Genomic DNA, 14270 nt, shown 5'->3' with positions numbered 1-14270 from the left:
TAGCAGTCTGCAGCTTAGGACCCCAGGGCTCGTCTAAGTCATGCCCGTATCTGAGCTGCCGTTATTAGCTCTGCTCTCGAGAGCGTGTGGCTCATCTCCCCCCCGAGAGTGGCTGTGAAATGGAGAGCGTCGAGCAAGGCTCCGCGGTGGAGGGGCATATAACAGTAATTACTCCATTGATATTCCTCACACAATAATGCTGTCATCAGTCATTTGCATAACCCCGCTCTCTTCACACAGGCAGATGAATGCATATGATATTGTCATGTGCCTCAGGGAGTTTATATTATTTATGGATATATGTTTTTCTCTCCTTTATGCTGCCAGTACTAGACATACAGAAGCTATGATCAAACAGATGCTGGATTGTGTTTAGTTTAGCAGTGCAACACCATATGTTGTGTGTTTAACTGTACTGCCCTCTGATACTGTAATCGAATATAATTGTCCTTTAACAGGTCCGATGTCTTTCTGCTGACACAATGGAATTTTTCCACAGTGTGATTTGGGTGATTGGGATCAGATTTGTTGGATTTCTCTTTAACACTTTGACTTTTGATGGGACATCTTGATAGAGAAAATGAGGTACGATGCATTAGGTGGGTGGATGTCCGTGTGTGACACATTCTCCGTCTCTATAGATGAGGGCTGAGGGGTGTCACTGGATGCCATAGGGCTTTGCCTCAGCCCTCAGTTAATAGGCATTGGTCATAGGCTGTCTTCTCTTTATTTCCTTTGCTCTCCTGCACCTGTCCTCCCAGCCACGTCTCCCGCTGGAGTAGGGCCCTCAGGCACCGCATCATTTGTTGTTGTGAAGAGCCAGGGGGGTGGAGGATGGGTCAACTGAGGAAGATGTGCTTCAGAGAGAAGCCATCGGAAGGGGTGGGAGAAGCAGGCGTTCCAGTCAAATCTCAGCTGTTGAATATTTAATGATGCCTGGAGTGTTTATTTAGTTAGCTTGTCGATTTTTACTGCTCTGTCAATAGAAGATCCCATGTAGCAGCGTGCTGATGATCTTTATTGTCTTGCCTCCCAGGAGAGGCCCGGCGCTAAACGCAATTATGGATTTTCTTCCACTGCAATGTGTTTGATATTTTTACTGATCTAATTTGCAATCTGGTAGTTTATTGTTTGGCATTTTAGTGGCGCTCAAGTGGCGAGGCAAATTTGATTTCCTCATAATTCTTTCTAACATCATTAATGCTGTTAGCACATTCACACAGATCTTAAATAAAGCCAGAGAATCCTCCCATAGATGAAAACATTCCTTTTTTATTGTCTCTACCCTATTTTCATTTGACTGATTCTGGTTCTAATTACAAATCATCTCGGTAGTTCAATGTCTATGTGAAATATTACATTATAATAGGATTGAATGGTGGGTCCCGTTGCTCTGCTAAAGGCATATACTGCAAGTTCAATAACATGTATAGAGCTTTTGTGGGCATAAGAGGGTGGAATCAAAACAGTATTTCTCTCCCTAACACATTAGGCCACATTCTTAGAGACAAATGAGGGCATTTCTCACGACAACCACAGAGGGTGTTGAGGCAAAAAAATCTATCTTATATTTTTAGAAGGCTGCATTGTGGTCCGGTTGTTTTTGCAACAGAGCTAATGCTGTTAGCATGTAGCTCTGTGAGTGATGTGTTAGTTAGAAGCCCAACATTAGAGCTAGCTAATTATGGTAGCATGTAGCTTTGTGTGAGTGATGTGTTAGTCAGACGCCCAGCAGTAGTGCTAATAGTGTTAGCGTATATAGCCCTTGAGAGGGATGTGATCGGTTAGCCAATGATGGAATAGTGTTGTGTCACCAAGGCCTGCTTCCTCACTCGAGGAGCTGTCACCTTCATAAGTGGACGAGCAGAATTAGTGATGAAATCTGAGTCCTCCTAATCTGATGGTATGCTTGACACACAAAAGTGACAAAATAGCCCTCCCAACCAGTGATGAATGAGTAATGGCTACTATAAACAGAGAAGTCAAAGCTGTGTAAGGGAGAAGGGACTGATACTCATCTTTCCACCTCATTTTGAACCATTCAATATACCTGCAAATGCAAGTGGTACATGTCATGTAGTCTCTCAAAGTGGGGGAATTTCGTGTCTCAATACATAGAATTCGATTCCTATTACACTTTCTGGCCAGCTATGTCTCAATAGCTTGGTTGGTTCTAATCTGTTGCATAATCTGTAGCCTCTAGCCTGAGGATCTAGACATAAGGTTAGCTTATCCCTGTAGAATGTAAGGCACGAGAGGAGAGTGATGTGAGTGTCATGAAGAGCACACAGCAGCATACCACCAGTGGGGTGACAAGCAGGCCATGTCACACACACACACACACACACACATACACACATACACACACACTCCACATATTCACGCCTGACTTTGTTTCCAAAACAAGCATTTGACACGTCAAAGGCAGAACCCGCCGTGTTCAGAGCACCACATCGCATTAGTGCAACCTTTTCTCACCTGACTGACTGACACACTCTTCAGCCACATAGCTAGCAGGATTAGATGGCTATAATTGGGAGCTATGTGTGTTTTATTTTCTTTAACGCCATCAGATAGGAGTCTAGGCTCACTGAACCTATGACCCAAGGGTTATATAGGCCACACTGAACAGGGACTGTACTATGGATGCTTCGGATGATATGACAGTGCTACATTTAGTTCTCGCCCAATATTAAATTACTTATAGTTATTTATTTCTGGTGTTGCTTTTCTCAAAGTATATATATTTTTAATTAGGGGAGATTATCTAATCAAAATGTCAAAGGTTTATTTGTTTAAACAGATTTGGACCAGTAGGCCTCAACCATGAAATGTGAAAGTAATACCTTAGAATGACGTATGGAGTGCGATAATAAACATATATACAGCTATCTTAGAGAATGTTCTGATTTATTCACTGATACTGTTGAAATAGTCTAAAGCTCCCACACCCTGTTTTACTCTGAGCTCTCTGCCATATTTCTGTCTCCACTACCTATAAATTACTGGAATATTATAATCCCATTGAGTATGATGTTGATTCATATGAAGTACCCACCCTCTTAATATGAAGCTCTTTATTAGAGCACACCATGCTCCATTAAACAGTAAACACATTGTTTTTATTTGCAATTATCCCCTCAATTGCTACTGGTTAAACCCTAGCCTGGAACTGACTCCCCTTATTGTGTTGAGACATTCCTGACAAAAGACAAAGTCCTCTCTAAGTCCTCTCTAATTGAACACTCTCATTAAATCATTGTGAACTTCCCCTGCTCTCATCTCATGTCGATTGCGGCTTGGGAAGAAACTCTAGTGGAGAATTCAAAGCCCCTCTCAGCCAAATCTGAGCAGAAACCAATCCAGTCTGAGAGATGAGCAATGTTTATCTTCCAGTCTTTCCCCTGATAAAAAAAATCTAGTTCCGTTATCAGAAAAGGCGAGAAGGGGGAGAGAGCTTGAAGTAGAGGAGGATTTCACAGGGAGAGGAGAATGTCATCCCTACATAATAGTTTATGATTCATCCCTGCACCTTTGACTAAATAATGAGAGATGACAATTAGAGCAAGCCATGGGAGTAGGAGTCAAAGGGCTGAGATTCCTCTTGGCAGAGGCAGCCCTGTCTGAGTTTGCTCACAGCAAACTCAATCCAGATGTCACGGCCCGTGCTGCCATAAGCCCAAGCTGCTGCCAGAGCAACACAACAGAGCCTTTCTGCCATCCACCGATCCAATCTCTCAGCCTTCGTGCTGCAAACATGACAGGAGACTCTCCTGGAGAGAGCTGGGGACGGGCCCCCCTCCAGTCCAAATGAAAGAATTCCAGCTTGCCCCCCTAACAAAGCCAAGGGCTGCAAAGTATCATTTCTACACATGCTGTGATTTATCTAACCCTTGGTTTATGTCTGTATCCTTCACCTCCCTCCCTCCCTCCCAGCTCTCTCCCTTCTCTCTCCCTTGCTCTGTCTCTATTTCTCACAACATACACATGGGAGATCAGTGAACAGATTTGAGTTGTGTGGGAAACACCATCATATACTGTAAGTAGGTCTATAATACATTTACACAGAGCATATTTAATATCATACATTTAATTCATCCTTATTCATCTATTTCTATTCAATTGCATGCTGAACATCATCTATTGCTCTATAACACATTTCAGTTATTTCAGCCAATACATAGCTGGGAATCTGATGAGTTCCTTTTTCTTTATTTCCTTCAGACGGGTTGGAGGGGGGGGGGGTGTCTTGTCACTCAGCACACCGGCAGCATCAATGGGCCAGTACGGGAGAGAAAAGGCCAATAGAGCACTATTGATATGTTTAACTAATTAGCCGTGATGACGGCAGGTGTGATTGTGGGCATGGCAGTGGGGTCGGCTCGTCATATGGCTGTTAACAGACACGATATTGCACTGTGGCCTGATCTCTCCATTCCCACACAATGGCATTAGAGGCTCCCCAGGGAAATAAAGAGTCCCTCTACCCTATCCCCAGTGCTCCTCAAATTAACTCCCCAGAAGGTTAAGCTCCCGGATTCATAATTATTCAAGCCCTTTCTCCCCATCCACCCTCAACCCCTCTCTCTCCCTGCCACTTCTCCTGAGTGGCACTCGCCTTTTTTTTGTGGGAAACCCTAGGAATTAGATTAGCTAAGACTGACCTGTGAACATATAGCCAGATGACGGATCCAGCTTGATCTCTGCCTGTCTAGCTGTCTTTCTATCTAATCTAGCTGTCTATCTCTCTGATAGCAGGTTATTGCTTGTGTGAAACTCCCTCTGGATGAGGTGTTTTCTGCCTCACCTTTTCTGTAATTGAATAGGTGTGTGGCTCTCAGAGAGAAGGCCATGGTCATAGATCTAACTTGCATGGATATCTTTATGAGGACAAGAGATGGTATCTTTTGCTGGTGCTTTAGATGTGATAAATTACTATTTGTTCCTTTAGCATGTATCAATGTCACAGACAATACTGTAGTACAGCCAACTAACTGAATGGCATGGTATGAGCATGATGTTACAAAAATCTAAGATGTATTGTAATATGTGATTTTTGTTGGCTCTTAGTAGGGTAATAATTTCTTCCTCATATCCACCATCTTAAAAAGAATGCTTGTGGTGGTCAGAAGTCAGGCACTGTACTGCTCTTTAAAGCAGCTTCATTTCTAATGTCATCCACAATGATTATGTATGGTTTTCAAGGATTTGACCATTTTGGAGCCATAATGCATTTCTTCCATACAATACTGTATGGATAATCCAGTAGAGGAGAATACCGGAACATTCTGATTTGCTAATAATTGATAGCATAAGAGGCTAACTTGACTATGTATGCAAACTGAAATATAGTGTAATTCTGCTGCCAATAAAGTCAGTTTTAATCTACAACTATATCTTAGCCTCTGCAATGTATCATTGCCCTTGTGGAAGTACACAGATGCCTTATCTGAGAAGCAGAAATACACCCTTAATAGATGTTATGGTTCTCAATCAGTGTAAATCTACTTTGGGTAGGTACCTCTCTCCTCCACCTCTGAAGCATTGGATCTGTGTGGGTCTGAAGTCAATTGGGTTTCTCCAGAGGCCTCAGTAATGTAATGAGGAACTGGTCTGAGTCTGACTGAGGGTTGTTGGGCTCCTTCTCTTCTCTACAGTCACATAATTAATTGTGTGCTTCTACAATGCACAAGGAGGGAGAAAGAGCTCACCGTCTCCATCTCATGACAGATATGTTTGTACTTGATGCATCATGGTAGTGTTCTGTGTGTCCTGCATGTCTCCAGTTTTTAAATGGTTTATAAACCCATTCCTTCATGGCCTACAGAGGGTTAGTTACAAAATAACCATGTCCCTTTGGGCCCTGTTAGGAGACCGAGAAAAACACACACACACTTCTCAACCAGGTACTCTAATGATATGTATGCAGTTTAGATAATGACTAAGAGTGAGATAAACTGAAATGTTTATTACCGGTAATAGGATCTCCAATGCGCTACCCCTCTTAAGCATCAATGGGCTGTGTATTGTTGCTCTTGTTCCCCCAGTTTACCAGTGGTAGCATGAGATGAACTGCCAGTGATAAGTATGTCTCTTTAAGTCTTGTTGTAGTGCTGGCTGATTTCCTCAACCAGGAAGTTTAGGACTCAGGCCATAGACATCAACACAACCCACAGCAAATCAAAGCTGGCTTTAGATAAATAACTCCAGAAAAACCCTGACTTGTATAAACACCCTGCCCTATATTGGAGAGGGAGGTTCTGCAGTGGCTGAACCCATCGTTTGTTCTCAGCTCTATTTTTCTTTGTGCTTGCTTTTGGGGGGGGGGGGTTCTCACATGCATGGTCAATTAGTGATAGATGACACATACCTGGGGCTGTCAGAATGATGGACTTGAGTCGGCTGTTCTCAGAGGTGGAGTAGAAGTAGCAGTCATAATAGGAGGTGTCAGGCAGGCCTGTGTGGAAAGGCTTGGGGACCCATAGATGGGTAACATTTCAGAGACATGATGGAGCCTGGCTCTCCCTTTACATAGATTAGCTGGCAGTGCTAGACCAGGCCCAGGTCCACCCAGAGGGCCAGGAGGAGACAGATATACACCACCCCATTACTGTGGAGCTGAGGGTCCAACACAAGCTTCATTAATAATCTGATGATGAATCACTACGTTAATTAACTATTTATAGCTAGTGCCTGATCCCTAGCCTCCTCCTCTCAGCTGACTTCTTAAAGGTTTGTATACAACACTTCCTCATGTATTTCCTTTCTTTAGTGTAGATATGTAGGGAAACTGGTAAAAGAGATGGCAATAGTACAAATTGTACAACAGGTGGTTTGGAATTCCCATAGTTATGCTGTCCATAATATACTACACAACACACATGGCCACATTCATAAAAAAGTGCCATAGTTTACATTGTTACTTAGCAACCAATGTTACCTCTTAACTGTGCATAGGCGTGCAATAGACCCGAGACTGCTGCACAACTCCCCTTGGGAGTTACAGAAAAAGATTGAAGTTTTAAAACTGCAGTAAAGGTGCAGTGACTGCAGTCGACTGTGGTGTTTTGGATAGGCGAACTGTTGCCATTTTGAACCGTTTCATGTGTCTGAAGGCACAAACTCTGCCTTCCAGGTGGGCCCAGAGAGTAAATCAAGTGCTCTATAGGCCTACCGCTGGCCAATCGGATGGCTCAGATTACCATGTCTGCAGTAAAGCGACAGCTAAATTGATACTGTGAGATTTCAAATCGTTTAAATCCATGACTAGAGAGAGACTGTCAACAAATACAGCAAAGCGCTGCTGTTTTTATGACTGAGTTCATGTTTACGTTCTTACTCAGCACTGTCAACACTTTGTATTCAACACTTTTGTAAGCCACAAAATGTATGTTCTTCTTATTTCCACTCAGCGCAACAACAAGTACTGCAGCAGTAATGAATGAGTAGGAAAGTGTATCTACAGGCTTGCATGGCTGTTATTATTAGTGGCTTGCTTATTTTTTTAAATCAAGGAATATTTCACTTTCTCTGTTCATAGGAGTAACAACATGAATTTGTGCATGAGGCAGAAATAATGCTGTGCGACTCATGTTTCTCCATCAGCTGGAAAATGGTGTCCCTTTTGGTCAGTGGAGGAAAGGGAGGACGGAGGTATGTTGAGAGGCGGACCCTCAGTCTGCTGCTCTCTCCCTCCGCTGAGACTGACCATCAGAAGCAGGCAACATCAGCCCAGTACAATACAAACAATTTAAATATATGCTCACTCAGCTGTGCCTCACAAGTAATAAAACAAAGGATCTATTATCGGTGTGCACATATAGCCTACCTTAAATTTTGAAATATAATTTAAAAACATGGCCTGAACAACAATGCATTGGCAGGACTATTCAAGCAAAGCCGATATGCGGTGATAATGTACTGTATTGGGCCTATAGCTTACTGCACAAACCTCATTGCTACAGTGCTGTTTTTAATTGGTTAATGTTGCACAGGCGTATGTGTTTTAAGTGATGTTAAAACATCTGGCTGCTACTGTAGGCTGAATGATAGAACAGCTATTTCCATGTTAAAATGTTATGGGATGCTTTTTCCACATTGTTTTTGATGGTAGGCCACTCTGGTATGCCTACATTATGATCAAATAGCCACAGTAGCCTTCTTGGCCACTGTTAAAACTATAACATAAAGCGGGTACAGCCTCAGTGTTCACAGCAAACGCGTGCTGGAAGTAGCACATCATTTTCACAAAATTCAAGTTTGCTTTCTAAAATTTTGTCAGTGTCGACAACATTTTGAGGGAACATTGGTAGCAATGCACTTTTACAGATCCACTGTCTCATTTGACCAGTCATGTAACTTATAAACTTGATCTCCACTGTAAAAAGCATCTCGACATTATCTCCAACATTTGCAACATTGTTGCAAAATTGAAATTCAATCTCTGTCGTGTCCCATAATAATGAATGTGTCGGGAGTCGGAAAGAGACAGACAAGCAGCTTTTCTCAGCCTGTCGAAATCATGAAACCGAATAATTGTATGGATATATACAAAGAAATGTCAATAGAAAAACAGGTGAAACGCAACAAATTGCAGCTAGTTTGCCATATTTCCAGCTTCATTCTGAAATGATTGTGTTAGCTGTGTAGTTGGCTAGCTAGCAAGGGGAGGGAAGAGCCTCCATAGCAACCATTTTTGTTGTTGCCATAGCTACTTGCAAAGTTCTGGAACTATCAACCAGCGCTTGGGTAGTTTTGCTTTACGTGGCAGTCAATACGAATAGAACTAACGACCAGAAAATGCCTAAAATTGCACTTGTCAACCTTTGTTAGTGAATGTAGCATCATGTTTTGTAGAAAAATGTATGGTTTAGTAAAGAATCGTACTTTTCAATGCTGGTAACCAATTGTATGAAAGCAATAATACACTCGAGTCCATGTGTTATGACATTTTTATCATGCATTATTGCTTAAATGTATGATGCCATGCTTAAACAGATGGATGGAGCAGTTGGCAAATAAAGGGAAAAATATATCAAATGCACTATACCTTTTTTACTTTTACTCCTGTGTGCTGTGCTTCTTTATTTTGGGGGTCTTGTTTCAAATATTTTTTTATCATTTTCACCACAATGTTATTTTTTTTTGCATGTGAGTACATGCGGGGTCAAATTTCTTAAACTCTTAACTAGATAAGGGAGGGGCTAATTAAATCAAATTCATTATCCTCAGCTTCAGAAATCAAGCAGTTGTATTGGAAATAAGGTTAGTCTCTCCCTCATCCATCATGCCCTAACTAACCAATTTCCAGGCCAGCCTTTTGCATGCAGCATTATTACCTTGTCATAAACAGTTACCTTTAAGATCCTTGAATCAAGCAGTGATAGCAGGAGCTTTTATCACATTAGTTTGTGCTACTGTGTCAGCCTCTTTCTGCCTAAGATAAAGTACACTCCAAATAATCCTATTACCAATGCTGGGAAGAGACAGTGCAAACGACCACTAGTTAAAGCTGCCTGATAATTCCCCATAATTAAGATATACTGTATTGTCTCCCACATAAATACTTTTTAAATGGGAATATGGTGCTATTTCACTAAACAACGACATCTTTCCACCTTTATTTTAAATGTTTAGGCAAATGTCTTTTAAATGCACAGTTTGGTGGATGGCTGTTCCCGCATCTACATCCTCACATTTTCGTCTGACGTGTCAATCAGTGAATGCCGGTCTCATGTTGCCTTTTGACTGTGTGGACTGACTGTTCTGACCACATTAGACACACACTCCCAGAGTTCTAATTCTGCAGCTGCATGTGTCAAGTCACACTGTGACCATTGTCTGAGGAACACAAAAGCCACCAAAATGTATACTCCCAGCTCAATTGAACTGCCTCACTGTTTATCTCTCATGACAAAACCAGAGGTTCTACCATCTATGAATCTTTGAGACACACACTAGAGTCTGATAACACACTAGAGTCTGATAACTTTTTGTTGTTGTTTGGAACCATGGTGGTCACAGTATGGTCACAGTGTGTTGTGAATATTATTTATAAGGGTGCACCATAGGACCAGCAGCCCTTAAAACCCATTCAGTGATGAAAGCGTACTCAGAAGCACATGGGGCTTGTCTTCCACTCTATGCTGGAAAGTGAATTAGTGAGTGACAATCTGGAGAGGGAGAGAGGAATCAGAGAATTGTGTGTGTGTGTGTGTGTGTGTGTGTGTGTGTGTGTGTGTGTGTGTGTGTGTGTGTGTGTGTGTGTGTGTGTGTGTGTGTGTGTGTGTGTGTGTGTGTGCGCGTGTGCGTGTGTGTGTGTGAGGGATAGGACAGGGTGGGGGGGCTCATCACTCAGTGTTTACTCACAGTAAATGGAGTTGAAATAATGGTGTTTCTCTGAGGCCAGACAATGGCCCAGGCCGCGGGCCATGGGCTCAGGCTGTGGCAGAGCTAGACCAGGGCACTTCAAATGAAAGACTGGGCCTTGGGCCATGGTAACACCAGTCGTGAAGCAGACACCCCTCTGACAGGCACCTGGGAAGGACAGTGGGGCAAGGGGCGGGGAGGTAGTGTGGGGGTGACAAGGCCTCAGGGTTCTGTCATTAGGGTATAGAGGTGGGAGGTGGAGAGAAGGGTGACTGCCCTGAGGATAGGAGAGCTGCAGGCCCTGGTGGCACAGGGGGCCACACACCCCCTCACCCCCCTGGGACTGACCTCGGCTGGTGGGGCGCGTCGTCCTTTTAGCCACCCAGCACGTCCCCATGACCTCTGGCTGAGTCTGTGCTTCACCACCCCTACCTGCTGGGTGCTTATATGCATATTGTGTGTGTGGGTGCTTGTGTGCCTTTCCCCCTACTTTTCTGTGTGTTTCAGATGCTTTTCATTAGCTTTAAGCTCTGCGTCTTCCCCTTTATTTATCATTCTGTAACATGAAGTGCTGCCACTGCATTATATAAACAGCTGCTTTTTGTAAGCAGGTCCAGAGAATGGGCTGCTCCCAGCCACGATGAGGGGGCTGCAAGTGCCCAAAGGGAGTGTAAAATTGGCTTGTGAATACACACCCTTTCACTAGCTGAGAGGGATCACCAAGGTTGTCAGTGTAGGAGGATACATTCACTGTCACCCTTTCTGAAGAGAAATCGAGATCCATATCAGTTGTTTTGTATAGTGAATGGTGTTTGGTAGACAAGCCACATTCACTGCACATACAGCTGGTACAACGTCACATACCCTAGAAAGGTTGGATCTCTGTTATCCAGGGTGCATCCTCTTACCTCACAGCTGATGGCACTTACAGGGTATGTTTAGAAAGAAGTCCTGCTGAGGTGTTTTTGGCCTTAAGAAATACTTCTAACTAAATGGGTCAAATCCCTTGGTGGATAGTCAGAGGGGTAGTTTTCAGTCAGGAGCCATGGTTCAACCAGTGAGATGTGTTGTGGTCAGTGCTGGTAGGGAATGTTGGGAGTCAGTGTGTGGGTTGGATTGTGGGGAGAGTGGACGTGCTCTGCCATGCTTTACCGTTCCCATCTGTGCCTCGAAGGCTCCACGTGAGAATTTTGTCCAACCTGTTCTCTTCCAGCTGGAGTGATTCACACAAGCACTCAGCCAACCGCATGAAAGAGAGCTGTGTGTGTGTGTGTGTGTGTACGCGTGTGCGTGCATCCAACTCACATCCATAGTTTAGTGAGTTACGAAAATGTTGTGGGGGGGGGCATCTCAGACAGACAACTCCTTTGCCAGATCACTGGAGGCGAAATGCATGCTTGAATACTTGAAGACATGAACAGAATAGCCTCACGGTAACATAAGATGGCAACAAGTATGGTGGAAAAAACCCATTCAAGATGAAACACACAAAAATACCTCCAATTCAGATATACCAATACAAGTTTCAGCAAGTAAGGAACAACTCAGACAACTATTTATTGTTCTTTTGGGGTTGTTATTTGTTCCTTGCACAATGTCTAAACATTGCAATATGTTACTCTCATCGCTGTGATGCAGAGAAATTGCTTTTCATGGTCGTCTCTCTATATTGCAGCACATTTGATGTTCTGTATGCTGTTGTTATAGAAACTGCTGGGCTCTCTGCACATAGTAAATGCAGCCTAATCATTCCAGTTTCACAAAGGGACTATACTACTGCTCAGGTGCTGTGGCATTTTCAAGATGGAAGGTTTAAAACACAGAACAGTCCACATAAATAATGTTGTAAATGTTATTTTAGGAAATATTGCAGACTTGATATTGTATACTGTAAAGCAGCAGAAATATTAAAGGCCCAGTGCAGTCAAAATTCAGTTTTCCTGTGTTTTGTATTATATTGTACAACAGCTGATGAAATTGTTACCCAGAAATGATTTGATATTGAGATTAAAAAAATGTCTGCATTGTGCCTTTAAGGCTTAATATGTGCAAACAAGGATTTAATTGCTAACCCTCTCATTGCCTGCAGCAACTTACCTCTTAATGAATCTGTGCAGACCTTTCCAAGTGATTTTATGATTGCCCTCTCGTTTGATGATTGCCTCTCAGGGAAAATGCTGAATATTCCTCTCTGATTGTCATCCCTTACTCCAATTACATAACAGTGTCAAATCAAATGTGTTAGCATTTGAAAATAACCCAATACCTAATAAAGTGGTATTTGAGTGCAGGATTTTCTTCCAGCGTTTTGATTTGGAGTGGCACCAGACCAGTTCTGTGACTGTATATCTGTGTGTAAAACAAAACCAAGTCATGTCCATGTTTCAGTTGTATTATCATACCATAACTGACCTCGTTATGACATTGCTGGTCTATGCGTCATGCTGTGGCTTTGGCACAAGGTCCAGAATGCTTCAGCTAGTCAGTTTCCTTCTTCCCCTAACATTCCAGAGGAATCCTGGGCCATCGCTCTATCTGATCTTATTCTCTGCAGTTTCCGTCTCTCTCTTTAAAAGCTCACAGCTCCCTGTCATTGGTGCAGTGATATATGAGTGACAATTCTTTGTCAACAAAATGAAAGCACCTGACTTCAGCCTTTATGCGCACATATGTCCATCTATTTTAGAACACAGACAATACGTCACAATGTCAATCTTCAGTAAATTGCATGTTTTGTGTGAATGCTTCACTTCATGAATTCACATGTTTTATTTAAATCTTCCTCAATTGGCTCCTCTCTCACAAAACATAGACAATACAGAGATAATCAGGCACTGAAAAGCTTTGTGATCTCACAACATTTTCATTTGCCTCGGCCAAAGATACTTGATATTTATAGGTGGTCTGTAGGCAGAGCAGCGGAGTAGATTATGCTTTTGGGGGAAAACAGCAGGTTTTTGGTTAGCTCCGTGGTGTGTGTGTGCCCCTCTCTCTGTCTGCCACATTCCAACACTGTCCCCCCTCTCCAAGGCTCTGAGATACCAGATGGTTTCTATGGCTACGGCCCTACATTCATGCCAACCATTCACACTAAAGACATATTTGTTTGCCTAGTGTAACTATGTCACACAAAACGTGTTTTAGCATAACACCTGCTAATCTTGGATTTAGTCTTTTGAAGGGGCCTGCGGTTCAGAAATTCAAATATATTCTTTGTATGCTAATCTCAGTGTTAATCCCTGGCCTTTGGGTCCTGAAACATCCTGTCATTGAAAAATATAGTTTTTTCCCCCCATCCTGTCCCACTTTCTCTCATTTGTTCTCTCTATCATTTTACATTGTCTGTGGCTTCATCTTCTAAAGCTTTTGCTATCCCTGTCTAGAAAAAGCCTTTCATTATATTTTTTGAGAGAACCAGAGTTTACAGAGGTCCCTTCAGTGAACTCTGTCCCTAGAAGAAGCAGCAATGGGATTTTGAGTAAACCTCCTCCTCTCCCATCAGCATCCCAGACATCTCCCTGGTTAATGTGTGCTGTGCTCCCTCCCTAGAACATGTATTTTAAAGAACACTGCCTCTGTGTCCTGGCTGTGGCAGGGATGCTGTGGTGTTCTCACGCTGAGACCCTCCAGGACATCCATCACAAACATGTTATAGCTCCTGCCAATGTTGCCATGGCAACATGCTTACCCACAAAACAATATTTAACCAGATCTTTTAAGAGCCTTACTACAGTATGGTTAAGTTGCCTGCCTGCACTCTGGGCATACCCTGTCAAAAACCTTTTGGAATTAATACTGCACATTTTTAAGAGAGTCTTTTGTAAATTGTATGACATTATGAAGTTATATCAATCTGATACAATATCTGTATAGTAGATTTCATTTTACAGCCCAAATAGTTT

General features: G+C 42.7%; 1 protein-coding gene across 2 annotated transcripts in view; it reads left to right on the top strand.

The window, feature by feature from the left end:
• lmx1bb (LIM homeobox transcription factor 1, beta b) overlaps window positions 1-14270 on the top strand; it is a 62251-nt gene that overhangs the window by 27236 nt on the left and 20745 nt on the right. The window lies entirely within an intron of this gene.

This window comes from Oncorhynchus masou, chromosome 1, assembly GCF_036934945.1.
Source record: "Oncorhynchus masou masou isolate Uvic2021 chromosome 1, UVic_Omas_1.1, whole genome shotgun sequence".
NCBI classification, from domain to species: Eukaryota; Metazoa; Chordata; class Actinopteri; order Salmoniformes; family Salmonidae; genus Oncorhynchus; species Oncorhynchus masou.
This window is presented reverse-complemented; position numbering and strand designations above follow the sequence as displayed.